Source organism: Phocoena sinus, chromosome 2 (assembly GCF_008692025.1).
Source record: "Phocoena sinus isolate mPhoSin1 chromosome 2, mPhoSin1.pri, whole genome shotgun sequence".
In the NCBI taxonomy this organism is placed as follows: domain Eukaryota; kingdom Metazoa; phylum Chordata; class Mammalia; order Artiodactyla; family Phocoenidae; genus Phocoena; species Phocoena sinus.
Window position 1 is genome coordinate 155,742,898 of NC_045764.1, and position 24,301 is coordinate 155,767,198.

At 38.1% G+C, this 24,301-nt stretch overlaps 1 protein-coding gene across 2 annotated transcripts in view; it reads right to left on the reverse strand.

Annotated features, from left to right (window-relative positions):
• CEP128 (centrosomal protein 128) overlaps window positions 1–24,301 on the reverse strand; it is a 436,342-nt gene that overhangs the window by 128,011 nt on the left and 284,030 nt on the right. The window lies entirely within an intron of this gene.

Below are 24,301 nucleotides of genomic sequence, written 5' to 3' on the forward strand. Positions count from 1 at the left end.
TAGACACAGCATCAAGTTATCAAGTTAGGAAAAGCACACTGCAAAAAAAAAAAAAAAGCACACTATATGTAATGAAGCTAAAGAGAAGTGAATTTATTTCAACGTATTTAAACCAATTTCAAAACATGACATAGCTTTAATTAATAGGCTAAATTCCCGACATAAAATACAGCTACAATGGATCTGTATTCTCTTTGCCTGTCCAGCCTCCATTTTCTCCTTTTCCCTAAAGAGGGTGCCCAGATTCTGCTTTGGCAAACACCCCTCCCCACACTCATCCTATAAAGCTCTAGCAGGGCTAACCCCACTGTCTGGTTTTAGCTTTGGACAAGTGACTGAAACCTGGTCAATGAGAGTACACAACTGGGAATAGTTTAAGGGTAGCATACATGATCAGGTGCATCAATGTCAAGGAGCATCAGCATCTTTTACTGGAAGTACTGGGAAGCAAGGCTTTCCTTGTGAAAGATGTAAGAAGCCTATAGCTACCGAGGCCAGGCTGCTGCTACTTAGAGAAAGCCAGACGGAGAGTGAAGTTAACACAAAGGGAAACTTTAAATTTTAAAGTGCTGACAGGTCAATGGAGTAAGATTTTTGGATGCCACAAATAAATTCTCTTGTGCTCAAGATAGGGGCTGAAACTACAAATGTAGCCTAAGTCAATAAATAACCCCAACTCTTCCTTTACCTTTCTTTTTTTTTTCCTTTTTGCTTAAGCCATTTTTTTTTCCTTAACCAGGCTTAATGTTACTTCAACCAATGTTCCTGACTAAAACAATAGCTCCTACAATTATTTTTCCTCAAATAACTTTGAGATTTTACTAGTTTGCAACAATCGAAAGAATTGCGCTTTGACTTCTCAGTGAAGCCTGAGTTCTAATCCTAGGTTCAGCAATGCAAGTTGTGTGGTCTTTGACCATCTGTGTCCTCTGTGGCTGGTTTCTTTGTGTGTAAAATACACAGAAGAGTATGTACCTTGCAGGATTGTGGTGAAGATTAAATGCACAGTGTGTCCAGCACAGCAGAAACTTGGCAAATTGCATTTCCTTTCCCTTTTTGGAGAAACAGAAGGACTTTTATATATTTATCTTTTTTTTTTTTTTTTGCGGTACGCGGGCCTCTCACCGTTGTGGCCTCTCCCGCCGTGGAACACAGGCTCCGGACGCGCAGGCTCAGCAGCCATGGCTCACGGGCCCAGCCGCTCTGCGGCATGTGGGATCCTCCCGAACCGGGACACGAACCCGCGTCCCCCGCATCGGCAGGCGGACTCTCAACCATTGCGCCACCAGGGAAGCCCTTATATATTTATCTTTATATTTGTTACATTTCATAAGTGGAGTGACAAAGTTTCCTCTGAGAAAGGGTTCTCAAATGCAAAAGACAAAGGTAATTAATCCTTAACACACCAATAAGAAACTTTCTTTTAAAATCAACTATATTTCAATAAAAATGTAAAAATAAAAAAGTAAAATAAATTTAAAAATCAGGACAATAATTTGAATCAGGTTTGTGGCCGTAGGGATGCTAGAGGAAATGAGCAACAATAATTCTGCTGTTTATTAAGTTTAATAAAAGGTATGTATGGTGTAAAAAGAAGAAACTTTTTTTTTAAAAGGTAAGAACACCCTGTCTTGGGGAACTAAATAATATTCTAGAAATAGGTCATTAATAAATGACCTAGTAAAATTGTTTCACACAAGCAAAAGCCTTAGTAACGTACATCAACATGAGGTATGATCTAGGCAGGCCTAGCGTTTGTGCAGAAGTTTTTCTTTGTGATTTTTATTGTTGATTTTAATTGGTGTGAGGCTTTTGGGTTTTGTTTTTTCTTTTATTTTCTGTAAGTGCCTCTCTCAATCTGAGTGTCTGCAACTTTGAGTCACACATTCCTGAGATACTATAGTTCTAACAACATGAGAACTAGGTATCCTGGTAACAAAACATTTTGAGTTGGTTTTAGGTAGACAAATCTATTTAAGAGTGAATTGAACATGTTTTAACCATGTAGTTTGCTATTCATTGACCCAATTAAAGAACTCCATAATGAATTCAAGAAACTTGTAAATTTCTAAAGCCACGTCAGCTAGCATAAAAATTTAGAATATTTTAATTTTTCTTTTACCTTTGAAACCCAATCTAGATGATATTTCCAAATTGCTGTTACATACCCTTAAAAGAAAAAACAATCTGTGCTATTAGGTATAGGACAGTCCCTTCTGCTTTGTTTAATGTTTCTTTAGGAGTGGTCAGTATAGACATACTCCAGTTTCATTGGTGGTCTAAAAACTAATAATCAACTATTACTCTTAAATATTCACATACTTCTACAAACTGTGTTGGATACTTCTCTTACGTGGCATTAGATTATGAATAAAAATACATTCTATCAGCTCAAAGCAATTTATTGTAAATTAACCTGTTATTTTTCAGAAATCATAGAATTCTATAAGCAACTAAAACTAAATACTTGTTATTGAGATTAAGTGGTATGGCAATGTGACATAATATTTAATATTAAAATTTTCTATAGGGTTTAGAGTTTACGCTTAGATGTGAATTCATTAGGATACTACTTTGTAGGTAGTCAATTTAAGGGTTAACATTATGAAAGATTCTTTAGCATATGAAAAAGAAACTTTTAAGAAACATCCCCAAATCTGCCTTTGTAAGAAATTGAGTCATGGCAAAAACCACAAGTTACCATAGAAGTTGACTTGCTACAATAATACACACATTCTTTCTGAATTATATGGACAACAACAAAAAATACTCCAGCTCTCTAAGCCAATAAACAAGTATTTATATTAAATTTTCATTGTTTGATCTCATGGCAGAATCTAAGCAAGTTTTTATTTTGTAAGGACTAATCAATATAATGGAAATAAGTTAATCAATCTAGATGGAAAAAGACAAATAACTCTGCAATAATTTAGAATCACAAAAGTACTATCAGGGCACAACCTAATATAATGTGGACAGAAGGTAACATTAAGATTACGAGACATAATCTTACAATGTCAATTCTCCATAACATGTCTTATTTAGGCTTCTATTTTTTACTCATAGGCAAAAGCAAAAGAAAATCTGCAATATCAACTTTCTGAAGAATAATTTTTACCTTTATACCAACACACTTAAAAACATTCATACTTTTTTGATCCAATAATTCCACTTAAACGAATAATCAGAAACATACAGAATTACATACAAAGATTATCATTCTCTTGTTACTTATAATAACAACATTTTCTAAAGGACCTAATTTGGCAATAGATTAGATATCACCTCCTTTAAGAAGCTGATGAACCGTAAGGAATAAATATACAGTTGACCCCTTAAAAACGTGGAGGTCAATCTGTGTATAATTTATAGTCAGCCCTCCGTACCCTTGGTTCTTCCACATCTGAGGATTCAATCAAGCACAGATCATGTAGTACGGTAGTATTTACTAGTGAAAAAAATCCAGGTATAAGTGGACCAGCACAGTTTAAACACTACTGTTTAAGGGTCAACTGTATACATTTGCTTTGCTTCTATAACACACATGCATGCAGGCGCACATACACACACACACTGAACACAATATAAAAACTACACTGTCATCTAACTTTGAAATTATTAAAGGAGTCAATAACAATTTTGTAATGTATAGGAATAACTTTTAGGATGATGGAAGAAAGAGAATGCAAAGTTTTCAGAGAAGTGAAAAAATGTAGTACACTTACTACTGAAATTAAAATGAATGGTCTAGAGAAAGAAAAAATAAAATTCAAAAATTGAAGGCTAAAAAAAATTTTACTCATTTCTATTATTCATATTCAAAGACAACACTACAATATCAGTTTCTATATATGATTCAGTAGCTGCTAAGATCAATGACTGAAGCTCCAAGAAAGCTGATCTTTGATTTGAGTTGTATTAACTGTGATTAACAAAACCTGAAGCAATTTGTATTTCTCTTGTTCCACAGAAGTACAAAGTACAATGTTCATTTACTCAGGCAATTCAATTCCATAAACATACCTACTATGTGCCAAATTTAGGTGCCAGTTATACAAAGAGGAATAAAATACAGAGCCTATATTGCAGGGAGCTCACCATTTTAAGGAGAATTATCATAAAAATTTATTTCTAACAGCTAGAATGTAACCTGCATAAGGACAGGAATTTTTGCCTGTTTTGCTCAGTGACATATCCTAAGCACCTAGAAAAATTTCACGATTAGTAAAAGAGAGAGGCAAAATTTGAACCAAGGTTTGTCTGACTCCAAATTCCATATTCTTAGCCAACATGTAATTCGGCTCGACAGTATTGACTCTTTACTAAGCTCCTGAATAAAAGTTGGCTTCTTCTAAAATACATAAGTTATACATTTGAAACACAACAGCAGGAACACTACATAATAATTACACAGAAATGTCAGAAAAATAGCAAGAATAGATACAATGACCACTATTATTCGGGCTCATTCTTGATAGTTTTCTACATATGTACATAACCCTAAATAACATTGTTTCCTTTTCCTTTTAACATTTTATAAATATAATTATACTGAATGTGTTTTCTGTGACCTGCTATTTTCACTCAACTTCATACTTCTGAAACTACTATGTTGGTGAGTTGATATGTATAATGCATTCATTTAAACTTTTTAAAGTATCCTGTTGTACGGCTATACCAGTTTTTAAATTCTTCTATGGGTGGATATGTCGGGTTTTTTTCAATTTGCTTTGCCATTACAAACAGCGAATATTTATGTGCGTAATCTCCTGGTTTAGGTGCACAAGAGTTTCTCTTGGGTGTATACCCAGGAGTGGAATTGCTCAGTCATGCGGCAAACACACATTCAACTTTATAAAACAACACTGAGTTATTTTTCATTCTTATATTTATAAACTGGGGTTATAAATATGTCCTAAAAGTGAATGAAAGTTCTATTGCTCTCACTCTCATCTCATATGTTATTATATATTTTAAAATATTTTAAAGTTTGCTAATCTAAAAAAGAAAGACAGGAAGGAAGCAAATGGTTTCCTTTATGACTTTCCTCCAGAGGGATAATAATATTGGCATGAGAGGTCTGCTTTATTAATAGTATATTTTTCACTGTGAAACTTTCATTGTAAAGTCTCATAGCAATATTAAGATACAAATCTACTCACATCCCTCCTTGCTTAAAGCATAAAAGACATCACAGGGGATGTATGTTCAAGCTAATACTCCTTGCGCGGTTCAGAAGTTCTCCTAGCTCTGCTGCTAGCTCCTGCCTGCTTCTCCAGCCTCTTCTGTCACCACTCTTTCTCCCTCTCCCTCTCATGAATGCTGGTGACAAACTGAACCTCTTCCAGTTCCTCCAGTGAAACTTCCAAGCTTAACAATCAGTAAGCCTCTGCCTCTCACACACCTGCTCCCACACCCAGGACAAGCAGAACATCCCACTATGTGCTCCCATCAACTGGCTGAACTATAGGTTTTAAGAAGTTGGGGATCACATCTCCCTCATTCACCACTGTACTCCTTTGTCAAGCTCACTGTCTGGTTCAGGTTAGGTCCTCAATAAATATTTAAATGGATGATTATATATTCCTACTTAAAATAAATCTGCTCCTTATGAGAGGTAACCATTCTTGGTGTGAAAAAAATCTGAATCCATACGTCAAAGGATCAGTCCCTAGACCATGGTGAATTTATAAAGGTCAAGGGCTACCTATAGAGCCCCTTGGGTCAAGGAGTCGTCTTTGGGTATGTATGTCCATGACAGGAAGCACCACAAATGTCCTCTTTAATATTTGCAGAAATACAACATTATTCCTCCCCCCAAACCTGTTCTTCTAGTGTTCTTTCTGCCAGTGAGTAGCAGTACACATAGTCCTTTGGGTCTGCATGCCAAAAATGTACCTCTCATTCTAATCTATCACAGGGTCCTTCTGATTTAAGCTCTCTCTCAAATTTAGCTGCATCTCAACGTTTCCGTGACCACTATGCCAAGCTGATAATATATTTTCTCTGGTACTAGAATAGTCTCTCAAGTGGCCTCCCCACTTCCATTTTTGCTCCCAGCTCTTCTCCACATTTAGTTGGGATTATCCTTTCAAAACACAAATCTGACCATATAACCCCAGCCTGATTAAAATCTAGCAATGGACTATCAGTGCTGTTAGAATAAAACAAAAATGATTGACGTGGCCTATCCTTCCTGTGGTAAGCAGAATAATGGTCTCCCAAAGATGCTCACATCCTAATCCCAGGAACCTAGGACTATGTGTGGTTACATGGCAAGACAGAATTAAGGTTGCAGACGGAATTAATATTGTTAATTAGCTGATGTTAAAATAAGAACATTAGCCTGGGTGACTCATGACCCAATGTTATCAGAAGGTCCTTAAAAGTAGAAGAGGGAAGCAGAAGAGTGAGAGAAGGAGGTAAGAGGACAACAGCAAGGTTGTCAGAGTGATGTGATATGACGAAGATTCAGTCTACCTGTAGGGCCACAAGCCAAGGAACGTGGGCAGACTCTAGAAACTGAAAAAGCAGGAAAACAGATTCTCACCTAGAGCCTCCAGAAAAGAATGCAGCCCTTGTTTCTTGAGGTGAAATTGAATGGCTATAAACTTCCCTCTTAGAATTGCTTTTGCTGTGTCCCATAGGTTTTGGGTCATTGTGTTTTTGTTGTCATTTGTTTCTATGTATTTTTTAAATTTCTTCTTTGATTTCTTCAGTGATCTCTTGGTTACTTAGTAGCACACTGTTTAGCCTCCATGTATTTGTGGTTTTTAACAGTATTTTTTCTGAACTGATTTCCAATCTCATAGCATAGTGGTCAGAAAAGATGCTGGATAATGATTTCAATTTTCTTAAGCTTTCCGAGGCTTGATTTTGTGACCCAAGATGTAATCTATCCTGGAGAATATTCCGTGTACACTGTTGGTGGGAATGTAAATTGACACAACCACTATGGAGAACAGCATGGAGGTTCCTTAAAAAACTAAAAATAGAACTACCATACGAACCAGCAATCCCACTACTGGGCATATACCCTGAGAAAACCATAATTCAAGAAGAGTCATGTACCACGATGTTCATTGCAGCTCTATTTACAACAGCCAGGACATGGAAGCAACCTAAGTGTCCATCAACAGATGAATGGATAAAGAAGATGTGGCACATATATACAATGGAATATTACTCAGCCATAAAAAGAAATGAAATTGAGCTATTTGTAGTGAGGTGGATGGACCTAGAGTCTGTCATACAGAGTGAAGTAAGTCAGAAAGAGAAAAAAAAGTACCGTATGCTAACACATATATATGGAATCTGACAAAAATGCTACTGATGAACCTAGTGAAAGGGCAGGAATAAAGACGCCGACATAAAGAATGGACTTGAGGATATGGGGGTGGTGGGGAGGGGAAGCTGGGGCAACGTGAGAGTGGCATGAACATATATACACTACCAAATGTAAAATAGATAGTGGGAAGCAGCTGCATAGCACAGAGAGATCAGCTTGGTACTTTGCTATGACCTAGAGGGCTGGGATAGGGAGGATGGGAGGGAGGCTCAAGAGGGAGGGGATATGGGGACATATGTATACATATGGCTGATTCATTTTGTTGTACAACAGAAATTGACACAGCACTATGAAGCAATTATACTCCAATAAAGATGTATAAAAAAAATAAACAAAGAATGCAGCCCTGTAGATACCTTGATTTTAGCTCACTTTGGGCTTCTAACCTCCAGAACTGAAATTTACAGAAAGAAATTTGTATTGTTTAAGCAACTAAGTTTGTGGTAATTTAGGATAGCATTAATAGGAAACTAACATGCCACCTAACACTTCTGGTCTAGGCCCTCTCCTTCCTCAGAGGCGCCATGCTCTCCGCTGCGACAGGGCCTGCGAGGATTTGTTACACCTGTCTGTGTAATCCTTGGATTAATAATACCATGCCTCTAACTGATGGTAAACTCAGTTTACCACAGTAGAGATAGTATCTCCAATTTGTTCACCATCCTGTCCCAAGCTTTCACCCCAGAGCTTGACAGAAAGTAGGTTAAATAAATATTTGTTGAATGAATGCATCCAGCATATAGGTACCGTATCGAATCTTCGATTACAGCCCTCTAGTGGACTTTTGCTCCAGTATTTCTCTTCTCTGATACATCTGCTATACCAACCCTGCACAGAGTCTGCTAATTTACCAAGCACATAATTCCTCAGTTTAGGAGTTCACCATGTCTCAGTACCTGTTCATGGATTAAGGTCACATAGAGAGATGGACATAAGTGGAGCACACCGCAATTCCTCCTTTTGCTACTTCTTTGCTGAGGTAAGTGGATTTAGACGACTTAGTTAACCCCTCTGGCCTTCAGGTTCTTCACTCTTAGGTCACAATAATCTCGTGGAGGTTGAGGATCTGGACAAGGAATACATGACTCGACAGTATCCAATCCTTACATTATAGGCTCTCTGTTTTCTATCCCTACCTTCCCCTCACCTTCACCTCATTTATAAACTCTATAAGGTCAAGGGCTGTGTTTGCTTTTGTGCCTCCCACTGTGTCCTACACAGTGTCCACTGCAGACATTCAGAAAATATTTTCTAAATGCATGAAGACAATCAATAAATATATGCTAAACAACTGAAGAAAATATTCTGAGTAGACACATTTTTATCAGGTCAGTCTCTGTACTGTGTAATATTCTTATCTTCCTTATTGTGGGCTGAATGGTGGCTGCCGAAAGATATCAAGACCTATTCCCTGGAACTTGTGAATGTTACCTTATATGGAAACATTTTTTGCAGATGTGATTAAGTCAAAGATTTTGCACTGAGGAGATTATACTGGATTACCCAGACGTAACTGAGTGAAACATTTTGAGATGAGGAAATTATCCTGGATTATCCAGGTGGGCCCTAAATATCATCACCAATGTCCTTATAAAAGAAAGGAGATGAGACGCACAGAAGAAGAGGAGACAATGTAACAATATAGATAGAAATTAGAGGGATACAGCCACAAATCAAAACATGCCAGCAGCCATCAGAAGCTGGAAGAAGTAAGGAACAGATTCTCTATCAGAGCTCCCAGAGGGAATGAGGCCCTGCTGACATCTTGATTTTGAATCAGTAAAACTGATTTCAGATTTCTGGCCTCCAAAACTAAGAAAGAATAAATTTCTGTTACTTTAAGCCAACAGCTTTATGGTAATTTGTTACAGCATCCACAGGGACTAATATACTCTCCTTTGGACTTCTGATCATATCCTTTCTGAAATGCCTTTCTTCCTTCTCATGTGTCAACAATATTCAGTAAATAAACAACAATGAAGAGCCAAATCATACATTCCTTCAAGTGTTCTTTCTTCCATAAAGTATTCTCTAAATACTTCCAGCCATGTAAATCTACCTCATCTGTGTATAGAGACAATAATTTCTATAGAATTTTATAATCTGGGGGCTTATGTATACCCACGGGTATATTTTTCTAATTATCCCACAGAAGCAATTCAGTGTTTAATTTTTTCTGGTGTCCCTCAGATTGTGCACAAAGCTTTATTTAGGGGCACAAAGGGCCTGGAGTGCTTTCCTCCCAGGTGCCCACAGGGCTTCATGCCTCTCTTCTCCTCAGATGTTTGCTCCTCTGTCATCTTCTTATCAGAGAGGCCAGACTGAGGGAGGAGATGGATGGGCCCCAGGCTGAGCAGCTGGAATCTGTCCCCTGTGGACAGACACTCCACGATAAAGATAATGGCAGGAGTGAGGAGGAGTTGAGTCCTGCTAGGATAAAAGATAAGGAGACTATATATTTCTCATTCTTGAGGTCAAGGAGACCTCCCCGACTACACATGCACAGAAAGACTCCTTGTCAAAAAAGGAGGAGGGGGCTTCCCTGGTGGCACAGTGGTTGAGAGTCCGCCTGCCGATGCAGGGGACACGGGTTCGTGCCCCGGTCCGGGAAGATCCCACATGCCGCGGAGCGGCTAGGCCCGTGAGCCATGGCTGCTGAGCCTGCGCGTCCGAAGCCTGTGCTCCGCAACGGGAGAGGCCACAACAGTGAGAAGCCCACGTACCGCAAAAAAAAAAAAAAAAAAAAAAAAAGGAGGAGGCACCACCCCAAAATAGGTGATGTCAACCTTCCCATAGGCCTCTGCACTGGAATCCATTTTGTCCAAAGATGCGTACATGTGCTGGAGAGAGTCCTAGAACAGGTCAGGTGTGGGGAAAAAAATGAAATAATTGGCCAAAGGTAAATGAAGATCCGGAAGAACTGCCCTATATAAGTGATGTGAATCACCTCTCTGGTGCGCTTCTCCTCATTAGGGGGGACGCCCACACCCTTTCTCTCCAGGTGTGCATCTCTGCCTTGCTTCTGTCTTAACTAGACAAACTTTTTCTCTGTGTGCTCTCCCACTTGTTGTGCTGTTTTTCTAATAATAAACTTTGTACCTGTTTTTACAATTTTAGCCTCCTTGAGAAATTCATTTTTCAGTGGGAGCAAGAGCCAGGGAAACTTTGCCTCCAGCCTCTAGGCCCCGGTGGACCAGCAGCTAGGATTCCTGGTTTTCACCCAGGCTGTGCAGCTCCAGTTTTGGGGCAGGGAACTAAGATCTCACTTCAAGCCACTGCTCACTGCTGTCCCCTCAAGATCAAGACCTGACCATCCAATCTAAAACTAATATCTCTTCCATATCTTTCTACCTCCTTACCCTACTTTATTTTTCTCTATAACACTTTTCATACCACCTGATATAATTCTTGTTTATAATGTCTCTTCCCCTTCCACAATAAGACAGTGAGCCCCAAAAGGGTAGGGACAGTGCTTAGCACATAGTAGGAACTCAATAAATACTTACTGAATGAATGGCTGCATGTAAAGAAATGCCAAATATTAATATTTTTATTAGCTTTATGAGGCTAAGTAGTCTGAACATAGGTGACTGAAATGATAGCTCCCGGTATTTGAAAATCTATCTCTGAATTCAACCAAGGCCCAGTATTTCAACTCTAGGAGTCCCTTTATTCAGTTTCTTCTAAAGTCAATAACCCATTACAAAACCACCTAGAGATAAAAAATACAGTCCATTTCTCTTCTTTTCATTCCATTATAGGAAGCTCTGAAAGGTGACATGAGAAGAAAAAAACATGGAATGCAGGCCCCCAACTCTGTATTGCATGGACGGTTGGTTAGAATCTATGTACAATGTCCAGCAATCACAAGTTGACCATTTGTCAATGGAGTGTGCTATGTTAAAAGGTGGTATTGAACCAAAGAACTAACCCATATTAAAATCATACTTGTTTATCTACTTCTGCAAATGAGAGTTAAACTTATCTTACCTTCAAATAACCGAAACGTTTCTGATTATGAAGTTAAGTGTACAATATTAAGTCACATAGTACTCATTCTGGCAGATAGATACAAGATATAGTTCAGAAGCTGAGATCAGACAAAACAGTTTTATGCAAAGGCTACCAAACATATGGGATAAGTTACCAAGAGAACTGCTGAAGCAAAGAACACCAGTGTGTTCACTGAGAGCAAGAAGGGTAGTTACACATGATTCAAGTGAAGACTGTGGGAGAAGAGTAAAATACAAGTTTCCTGGAGAACTGGAACTCTCCCCAGCAAATGTGTGCCTGAGGTAAACTCACTGTCTCCGTTATAACTGAAAGACAATGACGGATTCTGTGCCCTTCTTAAATATAATTATGGTTGGCATTTGTTAGATCGCTTATAATGAAAATCTGTGGACCACCCATATCTTTCTATTCTAATATAATTAGTCTAAAATTAACATATTACTGGAAATAATACTCTTTGTATGTCTTAGAAACAGCTGACTACCATCTTTCAATAATAACTGGTCTTTACGTTGTGGGGTGAAAAAGAGGAGTTAAGAAGGTAAAATGCAAACGTCCCGCTCCTTTGCGTAGAATCATAACCTTACTTGGAGCCATGGCTTGTTCTGATGGAGAGTTGTGTTCTTAGACTGGAGCTGGTAAGAAGAGCTGACAGTAATTATCACATGCTGCCAGAACCGAGGAATAAACAACAAAGTTTAACTCAATCTCTCTGACTACAAAGGCAAATAACACATAATCAAATTCTTTCTTATAGAAATTGACTTTTCCATGGACCGAGACCAACAAAAGCATTCACTGCATGAAATTTATAAAAACCTCAATAACAAAAGCATTGCTTCTAACCACCGTCCTTTGGAATATGGAACCATCTTTGTTGTTCTACTCCGAAAGGGTATTTACAGTAACACATTTTCATTTCAAAAGTGATAGATCTGTGATTAGTTCAGCTGGTGAGATCATAGTGCAAATAAGTCTAATTCAGGTGTATAGGAGGTACCCTCATCTTTCTTTTCTAGATTACAAAGTATGTCGTTCATGATAGGTGGGATCAAACTAGAGATGGAGGATAAACTTCTTTTTAATCCACCATGATTATTGCTAAAAAAACAAGTTTCAGGACCTATTAGTAAAGGGTAAAGACTACTACAATAACATATGGAAGGACAGTATATTCATATTATTTTTTACTATCTCATCTACTAATTCCTCAAGTTACTATAAAGGGGCTCTCACCTCTTTTTAAAGCCACTACCAATTCTCTGCTGATGTTGAGTCCAATGGACATTTTAGATGACTTACCTAACTTGACCTATATGTTGCACTGAACACTATGGACAATTTCCTCAAATTTTTTTTTTTCCACAACATTCTCTCCCTTTATCTCCCGAATCCTCACTTCTCTGTATACTTTCCTGGATCTCCTGCTTCTTTTACCATCCCTTTAAATGTTGATGCCCTCCAGGGTTCCATCTAGAGCCTTCCTCTTTTCTCACTCTTGACTTGGCCTCTGGACAATCACAAACATGAAATGTGGCTTTGACAAGTGCCCGTACGTAAACAGCTCCCAAACTGGCCCTCTCAAAAGACCTATCCCTTTTTCTGAGCTTAAGTTCCAAATTCCAATAGTCTATTAGCCAACCTGATACTTAAGGGTGCTTCAAAGCCAGCATCTAAGCCTGAACTTGTTACCCACCACTGTCCTCCTAAACTCTAAGAGCATGAGTGAAATACCAGGAGAAAACACCCAGTTGTGTCACTGCCTACTTAAACTTATTTATATTAACTTATTTACATTCTTTGAGAATTGACTCCTAGCTACTGTGAAGGGCTGTTATTATGAGAATTAAATTAAATTGGTAAACACAAATTTCCAAGTTTCATTCTATTTCCCTGTAGTCTCTATCTCAGTTGAAGGTACCCTGCCCACCCAGACAGCAAGGCAGAAACCTGAGGCTCATTCTGGACATCTCTCTCTCTCCCAGCATCCATAACCACCTAGCAATAGACTCTGAACTGTCTACCATCTGTGTATCTCCAGCATTTGCCCCCTTCTCTATAACTCTACACTCATTTTAGATTAAATCCTCATCATTCTCTATTGCAACCGTACACTCACATCCATGCTTCTAACTGAACCTTTATACTATTGCTCTAAACATAAAAAATACCATGGCTCCTTGTTTTACAAAAGCTAATGTTTTTTATCCTTAGCATGGGGTCCAAGTGCCTTTTCCACTTGGCCTCCATATACCTTTACAGTTCTATCAAGTGTCGATTTTCCTAGTACCTGAAGCTTCAGTCACAAACTGCTGAGGTGCTGTCATTACTTCACTGTTTCTCTAGCTTTGAGTTATGAGCCCATCCTTCCACCTTTTTCCTAGAGTCTGATACACTACCTGGTATAAAGTGTGCACAGAATAAATATCAACACTTGTTGAATTAAAATAGATTAAAATCAAGTTTTAAAATATTGATAGCTGCTGAAGAGTGCTTTCTGGGTTTAATGTGAATGACTGTTAAAAGGTTCAAAAAGGATATTTTTCCCTACTTAAGAGTATTTATCTCAACAGTGAAAGAGAGCTCTCTTGTAAATAATTAAAATAGCCATGTCAGAACAACTTAGCAATATAATTCAATTTAGTACTGCATGTGTGGGATGGGGAAGATACAAAGAAATAGGGAGATGGCCCTACCTTGAACTTAACCTGCAAACTGCTAGGAGTCACGTCAGCCCAGAGATATATGAGCAGTAAGTAGAGAAGGGCCTGCCAGGAACCACTTCACATGAAAGATGGAAGAGTCTCCTGGAAAGACCTCATCCTAAGAAAAGAGGGAGTCAAACTTGGTACAGTAATAAAGCTTTAGCATTAATGGAAACAGTCATTCTTAATACAACACGGGGTGTATAATTAGGATTTATTGCTTTTGAACCTACGTTAACTGTGTAAGAATGCTGTTAGGTTCCACAAGTTTCCCAGGCATGAGCGGCGGTGCCACTGGCCAGCACACGGCAGTCAGGCCCATCAGTAATGGAGGTCGGCAGGCACCACGGCAATCAGCAGGGAGAGTCAGGAGGCCTCAGCAGTGTGGCGCACACCCGAGCTTAGGCAATGAGGTTTACCAGTGATGGTGATATATGAAATGCACAGCAACGTGCCGTCAAAGGGGCGCTGGTATCCGACAGAGGCAGCAAAGCCTGGTAGGAGCAGTAGCATATGGCAGAAATAAACACAATCCCAGCCAAGCGGGTGGAGTGCTTGGCTCATACCAAGTGTAGTAAGTTGAACGGTGATCTGCCCAAATGCACGTCCACTTGAAACCCCAGAATGTGACCTTATTTGGACATCAGGTTAATTAAAGATCTCAAGAAGAAATCATCCCGGGTCCTAAATCCAACGTCTGGTGTCTTTATAAGAGAAAGGAGAAGGAGATTTGGATGCAGAAACACAGACACACAAGGAAGAAGGCTATGAGATGACAGAGGTGGAAACTGATGAGTGCTGCTATAAGCTATAAGCCAAGTAATGCCAAAGATTTCCAGTCGCCACCAGAAGCTGGAAGAGGCAAGAAAGGATTATTCCCTAGAACCTTCAGAGGGAGCATGGCCCAGAAAATACCTTGATTTCTAACTTCTAGCCTCCAGGACTATGAGAGAATAGATTTCTGTCATTTTGAGCTACCCAGTTTGTGGTACTTTGTTACGGTAACTCTGGGAAATCAATAGAGCATGTGTTACCAATTAGACAAACACTTAGACTCCTCAAAATACTTGCAGCAACAGGAGAAAAGACTTTACTGTGAGGGTGAGGCCTGCAAAAGCAAGTAAGGACAAGAGCTAGTAAACCGGGGGTGTTACACTGTCGAGAGAAATGCAGTCCACTTTGTTTTATCTCCAGTATTTTTTTTAACCACCAATTGTTTCGGTTGTTTCAAAAAGAAGATACTGTCCTTCTCAGAGATCTCACTGACACACAAAAAATGAGAAATCAAAGCTCAAATATCAAAAGAGCAATTAGTAATGACCACTACTAATATTAGCCTCTTTTGTTAATATTCAACTCAAGGAAACAACACAAAATAGTATTAATATAAAACCATTCTTTCAAGGTAATCATTTAACCACTCTTTATTTCTGCAAAATTAAGTTCGCTAGAAAATGAAAGGATGTGAGTCATGACAACTGGACTTTAGTTAATGTCTCATGATTAATTAATTAGATAATAAAGATACAAAAAGAGGCACAGTAACATATATAGTTCACAGTGTTATTTTAATGAAATAGAACATTTTCAATAATACATTCTTAAATTACCAATTTGCATTTTCTAGAAACATAATCCATTTTCATGGAACAAAACGTATCCTATTTCATTCAGTAAAAAGGAGAGAGCAATAGTACAGTTTTGAGGAAAGACTACAAAGGGTGATAAATGAGACATATAATTCTACCTATGCGACGTGGGCTGAATTATCAAAACACTCTGCATCCTAGATTCCTCATCAGTTAAGTTAGAAAGCTAATGAGGTTACTTTTCACTCTAACAAGCCATCACTCTATGAACCATATATAAACATACACTATTTTACCCACTTCTCAACAAAAATGAAGCAGTTGAGATACACTATGGGTATATTTCTAAATGGTTTTCCTTTTGAAAATGATTTTCATATATGAAAATATAACCCCAATTCTTTTATTCAATAAATGTTAGTTTATATTTTATAGAAATGCATTAAAGTATTGTACCTTGCATAAAAAATGGCTGCTGTCATCAAAGAGTTAATATTCTAATAGGAAAAATTAAGCAAGAAATTAGCAGCACACAGTAAGTCTAAATAAGTTGGTAAAATCCAGCAATTGTGCTCTTTAGTATTAACCCAAATAAACTGCAAACCTATGTCCACATAAAAAGCTGCACAGGGATGTTAATAGCAGCATTATTCATAATTGCCAAATTTTGAAAGTAACCAAGATGCCTGTCAGTAGGTGGATGGACAAATAAACTGTACTACACCCAGACAATGGAATATTATTCAGTGCTAAAAAGGAATGATCAAGCCATGAAAAGACATGAAGGAACCTTAAATGTCTATTACAAAGTGAAAGAAGCCAATCTCAAAAGACTGCGTACTGTATGATTCCAACTCTATGACATTCTGGAAAAGGCAAGACTATGACGACAGTTAAGATAATCAGTGATTGCCAAGGGTTCAGGAGAGAGAGGATGAACTGGGAGAGTACAGAGAATTTTTAGGGCAGTGAAAATACTCTTTATGACACTATAATGGTAGATACATTTCATTGTAAAATTTTCAAAACCCATAGAATGTATAGCACCAAGAGTGACCCCTAATGTAAACTATGGATCTTGGGTGACTATGATGTGTCAATGCAGGTTCATCAAATATAACAAGTGCACCACTCTGGTGGGGGATGCTGATAATGGGAGAGGCTGTGGGTGTGTGGAAGCAGGGGGTATAGGGGAACTCTATGTACTTTTCACTCACTTCTGCTATGAACCTAAAACTGCTCTAAAAAATAAAGTCTACTTTTTAAAAAGCAAAAATTAGTGGGAGGACTTGGAGGACAATACATTCCAAGCAAACATAAAAATATAAACAAAGGGTCTTCCCTGGTGGCGCAGTGGTTGAGAGTCCGCCTGCCGATGCAGGGGACACGGGTTCATGCCCCGGTCCGGGAAGATCCCACATGTTGTGGAGCGGCTGGGCCCGCGAGCCATGGTCACTGAGCCTGCGCGTCCGGAGCCTGTGCTCCGCAACGGGAGAGGCCACAACAGTGAGAGGGCAGCGTACCGCAAAAATAAATAAATAAATAAAAATATAAACAAAGGCATGGAGTGAGAAAAGCACAGTGGCTATTAAGGGTTCAGGTGACATTCAGATTGGTCAAAACACACAGTTCACCTACATCAGTAATAGAATTGATCTTTAATGAATTCTTTAACGAATTGATCTTTAGTGAATAATTGATCTTTAAGGAATACATCTTAAATGTAAAACACACATGCACTTTGGAAACATACATCTCTACATATATATTATGTATATCATATATATGATATATGCGTATATTAGACACATCATTCAAAACAGATGTGTAGTATTCCACTAAATATATTCATGAATGTAATCAACAAATATGACTGAGTTCCTACTGTGTTCAGGCACATTTTAGATATCAGAATTTATTCAGCATTCTCTACTTTGGCCAATTATGTTGATTTCATTTGTTTGTTATCATAGCACTGAGATGAACATACATGTATATAAATTTTTCACAGGTTTTTTCACTTTTCTAAGAGCAATTTCTTAGAAGTAGGTCAAAGAGTACTTTCATTTATAAGGCTTAATATATATATATATGAATGAAAATTTCACTCTAGAAAGGCTGTATGAAATGTTTAAGAACACTTACATCACTACCTCTTACCAACACTATGTACCACCAGTTTAAAACAAAATCTGCCCAAAATTTCCACACAAGGAGATTTTACCTATCTCCTTCTATCTTTGCACTACATTTTGCTGTTTTGTTTTCTCTGCACGACTTATCCCCTTTTCCAACCCCCTTCATTTGGAGGCCTTGCATTCTGTTGAGTACATCGAATAATCTAAGAATTATTTTTTTCCTGGAGATTGAACTACATCATTCTCAAAGTTGTGCTTTTTCTCTGAGTTTTTGGGTAATATTTTCTTTCCCTTGAACTACAGTATTTTAAAAATAGACTCTATATTGATTTCTTCTCCTTTACTGATCCTTAAATAGGGCAAGACTCAATCACGCCCCTTTCGAGACCTACTGTTGCAGTGGTCCTCAACTGGGGGCAATTTTGCTCCCAAGGGACATTGGGCAATGTCTGAAACACTTTTTTTGATTGTTGAGACTGGGGAGAGTGGGTGCTACTGGCAGCTAGAGTAAAGGTCAGGAATGTGGCTAAGCAGCCTGTAATGCATAGCCCAGGCTCCCCAAACAAAGAATTATACAGTCCAAAATATCTATGGTGCTAAGGTTGAGCACCTTTCTGTTAAAAAACCAGTTTATATTCACTGCTTTGGATCTAATTCACAATATTTTGCAGGCACTCATTAACATCATGTAGTTTTGCCAAGGTGGATATTGCTCTTAATCTCACTGCTTGGTTCTCAGACCCTCTAAACTAGCAGGGTATATGGAAAATTATATTTCCCTATTTGCCAAATTTAATTAGCTCCAGTATGTTTCCAGCTTTACTACTGAGAATATAGGTCAAAATATGCATGTACCCGTCCACCCCGTATGTCCTGATGAATTTCTCGAAGTTACTGCTTCTCAATGGACACAGAAATACGGCTACCTAAAAAAATCAGTGAGAGTGAGAGTTAGCTGGTTCATGGTTACTGCAGAAACTGGGTCTCTGAGTCATGAGAAAAGGTGGCGGTTAAGCAGAAGTGTCTCCCCACCTCTCTTCAGAGGGTCTTTAATTAAGGAAGTAAAGCCTGATTCAGTTTTCCTCAATTCAGTTTTACCTGCCATGTGTCTATGGAGTTTAATTCTAGATTTCAGTATTAGGTTATCTGTTAGTCTTGGTTTTTAGTATTACTGATAGTTTCTCTCTTGGTAAATAGCTTGATAGATGTTTTGGTGGGGTGTTGGAATAGTCTTCATTGGAGGCGGCAGCTAATACGCAATTATGAATTAAAGCCTGAACTATGAAGTTCAGTTATCAACAACAATATATGCACCAAACTAAACTAATATTACTAATTTTTCCTTGCTATTCTTTACTTACATTATTCAACTAACACCTATTTCAAACTTTTCCTAAAAGAGATCATAAGATGGGTACATAAAAATAAAAGTATGCTAAGGAAAATACCAATTAATAAAGGGCAGCTGTAAAAGAGTATCTACGTATCTGTAAACTTTAAAAAAAAAAAACAGAGTTGTAGCCGTTCATCTGTTTACTCATTCTTTCACTCAGGTATTAAATATTAGTTTAAATATGAAATTGTATTAAACATTAATGGATCAAAGGAAAATGAACAACATACTACTTGCCTCTGGGACCTTATGAGTTTTGCAAGGAGAAAGGTTAAGATCTAATTTCAGCAAGCAGGAAACAATGATACAGTAAAATATAAGCTGGCTCACAGTAAAGTACAGATAGTATCAAGTGGGTTTCCAACACGGCTAAGAATTTCTCCGAAAGGGTTTGAAAGTGTGTTTGGACCAGTGGAGCCTGGACGAATCGAGACGATTTAAGAAAGTGTAAAATACTGACATGAAGCACATTAGCAGCGACAAATGAGAAGTAGGAAAACTTAACCATAACGTTCACATGAACTTGTGGAAGAAGGGGCCTGGCAAGCAGGTAAGATCCTGCATTTGTTTCCTGAAAATGTACAGAGGTAGGGAGACAGAAATGGGGTGGGTGAGGGAGGTGGATGGGCTCCAAAGGTAAATACGAAGGACGGTGGTTCCAGCTGCACTCTCCAATTTCCCCTCCGCCCCACCCCCACCCCTGCAACTAAGAGGTAGTACACAAAGACGGGGCAGGTGCCACATCTGTCTTCCGAGGCCACCCATAATCTTACTTGTCCTACTTGATACTAATCTGCTGGTGGAGGTAAAAAGAAAGAAAAAAAGCCTGAAGAGCATGTCTCTAGTTTCTGGTTTATGACAAAGGATGTGACATTTAGAGAGCATGAAAGAATTAAGTACCTAAAAAATAAAACTCAAAAGAAATAAAGATGCTGCTGCAGTGGAGAAAATGCGAGCCTGGTGGAAAGAATGGAGGGCAGATGAATGAAACAAAAAGATGAAGGGGAAGAAGCAGGACCTCTGAGCCTCTGCAACCTCAGGAAAAAATGATGCAAAGCTTCCCAAGATCTGGTCTCCAGGCCGCTTGGATGGGGTGTACATGGGTTAAACAGCTGATTTTAGGGCCTCATCTTGCAATTCCAAAATCAGAATCTTTGAGGAATGGGGCTCAAAAATCTATATTTTTACAAAGTCCCTCCAAATATTTATGCATATTAACTTTTGGGAACCACTGGAATGGAGGAAGAATCTAATTCTTTCAATTTAAAAGCAATCTTCCAAATCTCATCTGACATTTTTTAAATTGTGAGATGTGACCCCTAAGTGGATCATTATATCAATTTTCTGTGTTCGGTAAGTTTCTTTGTAATGACACAGAAGCATGGAAGAGTATTAAGAAAAAAAAAATGACATCCTGGCATAAGGAAAGTATTGCTTCACAGAACTTTTGTTTTAGTCATAAACACATGTACAATGTATCTGTGTGTGTCCACTACACACGTGTACCAGGTAGTGACAAAAAGTGCATTTCTTATGGAAGGTCATGGTCAAAAAAATTGGAAAAGACATTATTTTATAGAGCAATAAGAGACATTCTTAGGCAATAGCAGGTCATTTCTTATGGAAGGTCATGGTCAAAAAAATTGGAAAAGACATTGTTTTACAGAGCAATAAGGGACATTCATAGGCAATAGCAGGTTTGAGGAATTCAGCACTTGACCTCAGGAAGAAGAGTTGGGTATTTGTGATTGGTGATTTTCTTCTATATAGGCCTGACATGACAAATTAGAAAGTATACTGTTTCCCTGTAGCAAATATGAGATATGTGACCTGACAAGGCTTATCAAATCCACTGGCCGGTATTTATTATTTCTGATTCACTTGGCCATGAATAAAATAGTGAGAAAAAAAATGGAATATATGTATAGTGACTCCAAAGCCCAAGATAGGAAGCTGAAGGCCTTGGCAGATAGAGTTTTCATTTCTTCTTTTAGTTGAAGGTCAGGACATTTAAATAGAAAGGGGGATATGGGAAGTGAAAAAATAGCTATATAGCTGATATAGGACAAAATGAAGTTAGTTTTCTAAACTAAGGACATGAAGCCAAAATGGGCTTCTGGCAGGGAAAGAAATTTATCTCATCATTACTAGGAAGAAAAATTTGGTGGGATTTTTTTCAGAATGCCAAAGAGGATTTTGACCTGAAATGTGGGTAAGTGGAAAAAAAGTTTCAAATAAGATACTATGTGAATCACTGTTCAGGGTGAGTGAAATAGTTTATAGGAGAAAGTAACCCATGGAAAGGTAAAGGACTATATAAATAGTCATGGACATCTACATATCATTATGGAGAGTACTGGTGATGGTCACTGTGAACTTCAGAGGTGAACAGATGGAGATAAAAACTATGTCCTAAGTTTTATCAATGAGACTCACTTATTCAGCAGATACTCAGTCTCTTCTCTTATTCAGAGAAGAAAGAAACGGCTTTACCCCTAACAAAGTTCTATTTTAGGAAAAGAGGCACCAAATATATAAAATTATATTAATGGAACAGGATTGGTATCCAAAAAGATGCAGATAAATTACAGTGAGAGTTTAGAGAAAGAAGAAAAGACTTGGGAGGGAAATTAGGGAAAGCTTTCTGCAAGACACAGCTTATTTTGAAGTAAGTCTTATAAGAGAAATTAGACTCAAAAATCACGGCTCGAGTGGGATAATGGAATAGTAAGAATTATTTTAGAAACCGAATCTAATGAAGGGGTCAGGGAGTAGCAATATGTTCCATTATGCTTATATACTTATTCGTATATACGCATATTGCCATAAACATGAGTACAAACACATGAATAAAGGTAAGGAAGTACAGGGAACACCTTTTTTGTGAATAAAGGAAAGAGAAATAAATTGATATTTCTGGGGAGGATACTATATCCTTCCTTGTTAAACAGATAACATGGAAGATGCCATATCAGAACTTATTGTAAAGCCAGACCACAAAGCAAGATCTAGTAGGGAAGGAAGAACAAAAATACTAATACAATGTCTCACCTTGTCAGCAACTGTGTCTTACTTATCTCTGAATAAGTCTTGAAAGAATGAAAAAATAAATGGATGAAAGTTTCTAAAAAGGGAGCACTGGATATATTCTCGACTAGTTGGACTGGAGAGCACAGGACATAATCAGGAAACGGCATGAATTTTAATTTGGCTGGAATACTGGGAGCATGTAGAAGACCATAATGTTCACCCAGGGGACTGGTGAGAAATTAACATTTCAAAGTTAGATTTGCTCTGGTTAGATGACTTGAATCCAGGCTTTACCACCTGGCTTTGTACATTTATTCATGGGAAGCCACTGAGGATACCTGAGAAAGAGGTGATGTGATCTAAAAGAATTCTAAGAAAATTAATGTGGTGATAGGTAATAGGCTGGATTTGGAGAGACTCTGGGCTAGACTGAAGGATGTGAAAATTGTCATGGTTGAAATTATGGGAGTAGATTAGGTCCCTTGAAAGAAGTCCAATGACAGAGCTTTAGAGACTTCTTCTCACCAGAAAACTTCCTGAAAGAATAGACAGTACGTGACGTTTCCACTTTCTTAACACCTATTTAACTCATGTACTTTGGCTTGAAATGGTCTCTCAAATATCAGTGGTGACCTAATTGCTAAATGTAATGTCCTTTCCTTTTCCTCAATCTTCATCTTTAACTTTAGTGAGGTATTTTATATGACCCTTTCTTTCTTAAAACCTTTTCTTTACATTTTTTTACTCGAGGTTTACCTACTTCTCAGATCAATATTTTCATGTCTTTTTGGTCTCTTCTTCCTATTTCTCCCCACTGCTACATGTTGGTATTTTTCAAGGTCTTATTCTTGACTTTTTTTTCTCTTTGTCTTTTTTTTTCTTTCATCCATTCTGTGTGAACTGAATCTCCATATGCATGATCTAAATCACCCTCTATAAACTGCAACTGCTCTTCTAAACCACAGTTTTGCCATTTCAGCTTATGTTCTAATTGTCTTGAGGATGCAATTTGTATAAGTAATCATCTACCTGACACCAAAATTATTTTTTTCTCTAAATGTCACCACAGTTTTCATAGTCATGGTCTAAATAAATGTCACTTTCCTCTTTCTCCCTGTTAAATGAGTTAGTAATTCCTGTTGATTCTTTGTTCATATACACTCGCATCCGATCTCTTAACCTATTGGTATTGTTTCTACCTCTGTTTATGCTCTTATTATTTCATATTTCATATCTAGGCCTGATTGCCAAATAAAGGTAGGGGGTTTGGAGGTACATAAGATTATATTTTGGAACTGAGGAATAAAATATCATAACTTTCATATCACTACCCCTATATGTATAACCCTACCCTTATCTATCTATCTATCTACCTACCTACCTATTCTCTTCATATTGCCAGAGTGATCTTACTAAAATATAAATCTAGTAATGTCATATCCCTGTACACCCTTCAGTTAGAGATTTACAATGATGTGCAAAATCCTTAGCTAACATGAAAGATTGGCCATAATGTGGCTACTGTATCTACTTCTAGTCGAGTCACTCACCACATGCCGTTCGCTATAATATGTCCTTCTTAATTCTACTCTGTTCCTTCCTGCTCCTCCTCTGTCTGCCTGGCATCTTGCCAAGGGGCAAGTACATGACCCAGACCTGGCCATTCATAAAACAACATCCTCTTGGCCACAGTGACTGGCTCCCAGAACTACAGCTGACTGAGTTAAGGAGGAGTCTCCAGGGAACTTCTGTTATGACTTGTAGGAGAGAGGCGCCTTACCATTGGGATTGTATGGCTGGTAGAAAGACAGATGGGGGATATTGGTGGTTATCATTGCCACCACTTGGCAGAAATGTGCCTGAGAAACACAAAAGAAAATGGAAAAGAGACAAAAGCAGATTCCTGACAACAGACCTTTGCTGGCCTTTTGGGTGACATGAGTCAATGGAAATCCTTTTCCTTTTGTTTAAGCCAGATTGAGTCTATCTTCCTTTCGCTGCAACTGAAAGTATCCTACTGATAAGACCTACTCAGGCAAGCCTTCACTGACCTAATCTGTTTTACTCATCCTTCTTCTGTGCTG